The sequence below is a fragment of the Rhea pennata genome, chromosome 7, assembly GCF_028389875.1.
Source record: "Rhea pennata isolate bPtePen1 chromosome 7, bPtePen1.pri, whole genome shotgun sequence".
Taxonomy (NCBI): Eukaryota; Metazoa; Chordata; class Aves; order Rheiformes; family Rheidae; genus Rhea; species Rhea pennata.
This window is the reverse complement of record NC_084669.1, coordinates 36,149,606-36,157,664: the sequence shown is the minus strand read 5'-3', so window position 1 is coordinate 36,157,664 and position 8,059 is coordinate 36,149,606.

Below are 8,059 nucleotides of genomic sequence, written 5' to 3'. Positions count from 1 at the left end.
AGGCTCGCCCCCCGCCCGGCCCCGCCGCAGGAATTCGGGAGCTGGAGCGGCAGGATGCGCGATGAGTGATTGTATTACAAGCGCGTCTGCTGGCAGCGCCGAATGTGTCACCGCGGACTGGTGCAAACACACGCGCGTAGGACTGCCCCTCGGAAAGCACCGGTCTCGGGGAAAGACTGCATGAAATTGGGCTTAGGTTGTCGGTCCCGGACAGATAGCGTGCGTCGCTGCATGGAATTCATTTGGAAGATGTTTGGCGGCTGCTGTAACGCGCTGCAAGATTCAGCGTTAACCCAGAGCACTCCGGCTCGCGTGCAGCGCTGCCTTGGCAGGGTGGCTAGGAACAACAGAATACAGAGATAAAGAGGCATTCATGCGTTTAGCCTTCTCCTCACTGCTACAAAAATTACAAAGATTCACTTGCCTCCTGGAGTTTCTCTCTCTTTTCTTTCTTTTTTTTTTTTCTTTTTTTTTTGTCTCTGCCAAAAGAAACTTTTGTGTCTGCAGAATTGCATTTGCTAGGAAAAGTAGACAAAATATTCCTTCAGATTATATTCATTCTGGAGCACGCCGCCTCCCAAAGAAAGAGGGCGTGAGCTGTAAGAACCTAGGGTTTTCTTCTCAGCCTTTCTGCTCAGCAGTTCTGTGATCCTGGGTAGAGCGCGGCACTAACAATGGATTAATTTTGACTGTCATTAAAATGGAAATAAAGATATCTTTTCTCTTTCCATCATTCAGTGAGCAAGAGAGCTGACACGTTTCTGTGGATTAACACTTTGGGGTCTCTTTCCCCTCTTCCACTGTGGACATTTTTTGATGTATTATGAGGGGTGAGCTCTCATTACAGCCTTACCTCAAAGGGTTTTCTCTTTCTTCTGCTTGGCCACTTGTCTTTACAAAACTTTCAGGAACTTAAAGTATTTGTGATATGAACGTCTATGCCAGATTTAGATGAAACTGGCCACAGATTTACTGGATAGATTTACAAGGGACAGACCAACCTGTAATGAGATAGCAGAGGTTCATTTCTTTTTGAAAACGAGGCCAAAAATGCTCTGAAGCCATAGGAGAAATCCCATGTATATGAGCTCAAATTATTTTAAATGTAATAGGAAGTCTTATTTGATGGTCTGCATTGATGCTTCTCACTTTGAACTTAGCAAAGCAAGAGATAGCTGTAGAATTGCAGATGTATCGAAATATCACTGGATTTGAGGGAGTGCAGGGGGAATAGAGGGCAGATTTTAAAGTACTAAGCTTAAAAAGGAAAGAAAATTTAAAACCCATATGAAAAAGAAGGAAGACCTATCTACATTTTTCTATTTCAAGATACAAATAATCACACCCACTGACACTAGCAATCATGCATGTGGTATATAACTTTGTAAACAAAAATAATTCAAGACAAAATAAGCATCACATTTTTGTAAACATTCCCAGTTTGTTACAGATTAACATCAAATAGTTGCTGTGTGATAACAGCACGTAGGAGGTCTTTAAAGAAAAATACACATCTATGTCTTCTATGTGAGACAAATCTTAAACATTAAGACAACTCACTCTGTTTACAAATAACATTTTTCTATTTATATATAACATTCTGGTTTCATTCAGACGTATTTTAGGCTTTTTTTTTTTTTCACATCCACAGTATGGATGATGTGCCATTCAGCAACTAAGTGTTTTTCTTTCCAGCTCTGTGTTCGAATCCAGTATGGTTTAATTTCATTAAATAACGTGAACTGCTAAGGCAGCAGCAGAAAAGATGGCAAGCAATAGCTCATCTAAAGGACTTGGTGAGGAATTGGCAGTGGTGGATTTCTTCACAAGTCTGTAATGCCGATGATGACTGAAAGTCCAAGGGCTTTGGCCACGATAGCTATAGAACGTGGAGGAAGGCAAGTTTTGCCCTGAAAGAAATTTTTTATTGTCAGTTAGATCTAGTTGCGCAGGGGAAAATTGTCCTGCTAGCTAACATTCTTCCAGGAGGGAGATTTACAATGTTGGATTAACAGAGCTGTTCCCCCCATCAGCAGGAGTGGAGTATGCCCTTAGTAGGTTGTGCAAAGACCATCTGCCAGTTGACTTCCAAGTGCAAATACAATCTGTTACTTTGTCAAAATAAACAACATGTCTATTGATGGAGAATTTATGGAGTGCTGACTGCCTAACTTGCAAGCTATCGGAATAAAACGGGATGTTGATGGCACTCTCACTTTTGGACAGAAGCTGTTACATTTCAAACACTGTAATGAATATTTCATAACTTCAGAACCAAGAGATACAGCTTTACTATCGCTTAGGCTGGCAGACATCCAGGATTGTCCTGGCAGTATAGTCACGGTGTCCTCTATCAAATACAGATATCCATAAGATATTTATCCATAAGATACTTATCTTACAGACATACATATGATCCAGGAATTTTATCAGATCAGCTAAGTGTTGTCATGTCATTAGCATTACCTAATATCATTGATGTGTGTGTATATGTTAGGGTAGTAGATAACAAATGTGATAACTGAGTTCTGCAAATATTTTGTGTGTCTGTAATTACTTTTTTTTCTTCTCCTTGAGCCATTTTTGAACCATTTCCTCCATTCCCCATACTGTTTACATGCTTACTATGCTGGAAGGTTGTGTAAAATGAGCTTTTTTTAATTAAATTTTTTTTTCATTTTTTCGTTAAAAAAACCATAAAAGCTGTATCCTAACTCTTTGGAGAACTCTGTTACAGTGGTATTTTTCAAATCAGATCATCCCAAATACTGCAAAATTAAGCTTTTCTCTGTGTGATGTTCTGATGTGGCGTTTAAGGTAGACTCGTGGTTAGGATGTCTTTTAAAAAAGTAGCAGTCTAGCTAAAAGATAAGGAAGAAGAAGAGAGGACTGTCACCTGCCTGAACACCAACTGTTTCTAAAAGTTAAATACTGCTTGTTAGCTAAAACACTAAAAAAGAAATGTTTTAATCGCTATTACTTATCCTTAAACATAGCGGTGCAGAGGTCATAGTCTTGATTCGATTATCTCTTAACCATATAAACAAAAACACTAATTTAAGTGAAATATTTGAAAGATTGAATTATTTTTGCTCAAATGGAGATTTACAAATATATCGTTCAGAATTAGGGAAAAAGAATAGGGAACAAAACTCAAAATAACATGTTCACTTTGTGAATACTGTGTACAGTTCTATTCTTCATAGCTCAGTATATGGATCAGGAAAAGTAGAGGGGAGAGGCGTAGTGATCACGGGTATGGAGTGGCTTCCCTGTGAAGAATTAAACAGATTAAGAAGTTTAGCTAAGAAAACTGAGGGGGTAATACAAGAAAGGACACAGCATATTCTTTTGGCTTGTTGCTGTGTACCTTTAAAGCAATGTAATATTAATTAACAAAACCCCTATTTGAATCTCTGAGTTCAAGCGAAGATGGATGGATAAAATGGTAAATTTGTGAGTAGTGCATTTGGCAAGAGATTAATATGATAACCAAACACTGCTGATCAAGGAGGCGGAAAAGTCTCCATTTCTGTAAGACACAGGAGTTTCTTGAAGCAAGCTATTTGCAGCAAAGTGCTTGTGCTTGTACCACAGTACCTTTTTGTTAGTGATGCCTGGAGGGAGATAGAGAGAGTAACACATCCAGGCAGGCTTTTGGGTGCTGCTCGTGTGCCTGTGTTTCGGCTTTGGAGGTTGTGGGACTTCATCTCTTTGTAGCAGGAGCAAAGAAGTAGCACTTTGTCATTGCATTATCCATTTATCAAAGCACTGATCTTCAGATCGCTTCTGATGTGTGCTTCACATTATGTTCTCAGTTAACTGCCCTATCCCGTGTAAAACCAGATTTTATTTCCCACTTCTCACTGTTTTGTGAAGGGATTTGTTTGGGGGGGGGGGGGCAATTATTTCTGATCAGCTTTTCCAGTGCTAGTAAAGATGTTTGCCCCTTTGCACTTTAACTGTTTGGCATAGGTATAAACTATGGTATGCATTTCCTTTTCCTCTGCACTTTTGCAGAGGAAGCATATTTGTCTTGCTGGATGGGACCATTAAGCTCAGAGCTTTTTTTTCAGAGAAACTTTGAAGGACAGGATAGCACTGCTTTTGCTTGTCTGCTTTCATAATTCCTTCTTAATTTTATTTAAAACATTCAATTTAAATCATTAAAAGAGTTGACTATTTTTTCAGCTTAAACATGGAGCTCTCAGGGGAGAAAAAGAATCAAACCAAGACTGTAATCTATAAGTAAATGAAGATGAATTGAAATAAGCTTACTTCTGGGTCTTATGCATGTCTGAGGCAGTATGCAGCTCACCTCCAAAACATTTATCCATTGCACAAGTGCAGAATTTTACTACGCTCACAGGTACCATAATATACACCCAGGAGCCATCTTTTTTTAAAAAAAAAAAAAAAAAAAAAAAAGGTTAACCTTAGAGCCTTAAGGAATCATATGTTTTATACACATATCTCCTGATTCAGGGCTCATTATATGTAACCCCCAGAGAAGGTCAGGAGCAAGGCACTTACTTTCGTTGTCTGGCAACTCAAGGGCTAAAGGGTTTTCAACAAACCATCGCTTCCATTTCAAGGAAACGTCACTGCATTGCTGCATGTGTCTCCTTTGGATTAACATAGGAACAAACCCAGCTGTATGGAAGAGAAGAAAATATCAATCTCAAAGCTGGATCAATCACAAAATATCAGTCTCAAAGCAGAGATGAACATTCATGGAGCAGCCTGCTTCTCCCCCCTTTGGCCGTAGAAGGGGCCAAGGGAGACTTGCTCAGATGTAGATGACTAATTTCCAGATACCTACAGCTAGATGCGATGCATATATCACTGCGGGGTATAGTACAATCATCCTAATAGCTGTCACAGCATTACAACCCAAAAGCACCTTTCCAGGTATTAGCATACCTTGCCCAAACCACGTCAACGGGCCATATTCTGCTGTCTGCAAATGATTTGCCAAAGGCCCAGTCATCTGCTTTTCTTTCAACAGCAAGGATCCTTAGAGTGATCAAATATTTTACTTTAGATAGGGCCCCTTAGCAAATAGCTGCTGCTTCTCTTGAGTTTTGAGATTGATGTCTGCCTTTGCAGTGATTCTCTCAATCACAAGGAAAGCAAGACCGTCACCAAACTGATGATCATGATAATCTCAGCACAGACATAAGCCTTCTGAGAGCCAGTCTCTGCTTTCCTGTGGTTTTGGCTCTGTTCCCCTCTGATTGCCTTCTACTCAGATCCACAGTTCATGTAGCTTTGTGTTTCATGGTTGATTTTATGATTTAAGTGCTCCATTAAAGCTTCTCACGCAGTGAGAGAATTCAGAGCAGCTTTCTACCATGCAGATTCTCCAATGTCCAGTAGTACTCATGTTGCATCCTTTCCCTTAGCAGAGGCTCTAAGTAGGACTCTGTCCAGCTGTCTGTTTTCATAAAGCTTGTGATAATGGCATTTTTGAGACTCGTCTCTCTGCCAAATTGGTTAAAATTTGCTAAACTAGTTCCACAGTTGTTAGGGATGACTGACAAACAGCAGATGGCGTGAGTTCCTTCGGATATTAATCTAAAAACCATCCCCAGGCAGAAAGAAGATGTGTAAGTGGATATATGGTTTATTTGCATCAGCCGTCATTTACAAAAGACAGAAACTATGTATAAGTAAACAGGTATTTATAGAAAAGGGAAAACAAAGTATGTACATCATATGAAACAAATGCAGATAGTACAGAAGTATGTAGGACACGCAAATTAAAATAGAAATCTCACCAAAATGTTGACACAAAGGATCAAAGCTTCAGCATAAGGCACAGGGAATTCATCAGACTCCTCTTGGGAAATGATGTGATGGCACATTAAATATGGTGCCATCTGCAGCACTGTGACAACCATCCGGCCCAAGACATCTCCCATTACTTCCTGCCTAGTTTTATCAGCCCTCACTTGGTTTTCCAAAAACCCGCTCCCAAAAGCAACTCTCTGCTGCAATCTCTCGTGCTTTTTTCCTATAATGATGTAGTGAATAGGCCAAGCCGTTTAAAATAGAAGTGCATGGGTCTTGCATAGCACTTTTCATCGAAAAATAAACAGCGACTCAAAAAAAAAAAAAAAAGGCACTACTTTCTCTATTATCTGACACATGGATATTTGGTGATTAAATATATGCAATTTCTGGGTTTTTTTTTTGTTTCTTGCAAAAAAACTAGAAAAGCTTTAACAGCATTATAATTAAGCAGTAACTTCTACAAGACTGAACTTTGTTTACTACTGAGCAGTGATTCAACAAGTTCAGCTGGGAGCCCAGTTTCAAGCATGGGAGCGGCTTCATTGAAATTAATGAATTAGTCAATGGACACAGAAAATAAGTAATCGAGTTATGGTTTTAGTTCTCTTGACATTCAAAATTCTTAAGCTAAATTTCATTCAAATTGGTGGGAGTCATTTAATTGAATCCCTTTCCTCATACATGTTAAATATTTAATCCTTTAGTGTCTTTTTCATTTTTAACACACTGAGAAACTATTTGTTTAAAAACTTAACAGTGGAGAAAAATATTTCTTAACAAAAGCAACACCAAAAAATAAAATCAAATTCTAATATGATCAGTAACTCCTTATGGCATAGGTCAGTTCCCAAGCGAACACAACAATCTCTCTTCTTTTCTAAAATATTGTTAAAAATGCTTTACCTGGAATTCAGAATTTCCAAGATTAAAACACAAATCAGTGTTCTCATATTATCAATGAAAAGCAAGGGAAAAAATGCCCATTTTGTCTGAAAAAGCTGTTACTGAGTTGGAACAGATTATGGAGAAGAACAATCTTTTGTTCTCTTTGTTCCAGCACTTTAGTGCAGAATTTTCTTGAAGGCCAAAAAATTCCAAATAGTTGAACTAGGTCAAAAGGAGTTGAAGTAATGTCTAAGAATCAGCACAATGATAATAATACGAAAGTATATTACTAATACAAAAGTATATTAGAGCATTTACACTGGTGAAAGCCAAATAACATCAAGATATTTAACATACAGGCTGAAAAGTTCAATGTAACAAAGGTAAAACGTGTATACAGATTTAAATGTTATCAATCAGTATTTATACGAGATATGCAGAAACAATGCCCCATCAACATTTACCCGCAACTCAACACCTCACTACAGGTATAGTAAATATTGTACATTCTATGCCATCAAAGAAGAAAAAAGTAAAATCCCTCTTGTAAGGTTCATGGAAACCAGATATGTAGCAACAAATTGCTTCAGAAATCATTCTCCTGCAGTGATTAATTTCTTAATGTTGGACTGATGTTGGCAGATAGCAGATCTTTGACCGAAAGCGTTTCCACATGAAAGAACATGTTGCCCAAATTTTTATATAATATATAATTTGAGAAATGGGTAGCACCAATGGCACTAATAGTCCACGTATGGGAAAAGGACGTGAGGGAGAGCGTTTTCTATTGCTCTGGGGACTCTAAAGACTAACAGATCTATCTGACACATCACAGCCTTCTAGGTGGGCCTGATTCACCTGGATGGAGAAACAAGAGCAGCACCCCTCTCGGGCCGCGCCTCGCGAGGCACGTCATCGAGAGCCGTAGCTCTGCTCTGCACTGCGTTACGCCACGTAGACCCACTCGAGGGGGAGTTCCTTTTAGGTGAAACTGAACCAGAAGAGGAGCTCCAAGAGCGCACCTAATGCATTTTTTCCACTAATGGCAGTCAGTCCGCTAGGCCAGACTGGAACAGTTGAAAAGTTTAACTTTGTGAAACGAGATAGTTCCTCTGCAGGACTTGTTTTTCCGCTTCAGACCTATTCCCCTTATACTGCACAATTTGCTGATGCGGATATAGTCTGTAACTCAATCACTGTGAGTTATATATGGCCTCTGAAGAGCCCTTGATGTCTGGGTGCTTTCCCCATACTCTGAAGTCGAAACCTCCCCTCCCGTCATTACGCTCTTCAACATCTGGAATCACTTGTGTGTTGAAGTCTATGAAAATGTCGAGGAGTCAGGCCATCCCACCCAACAAAGGGATGCCCAGTCTTC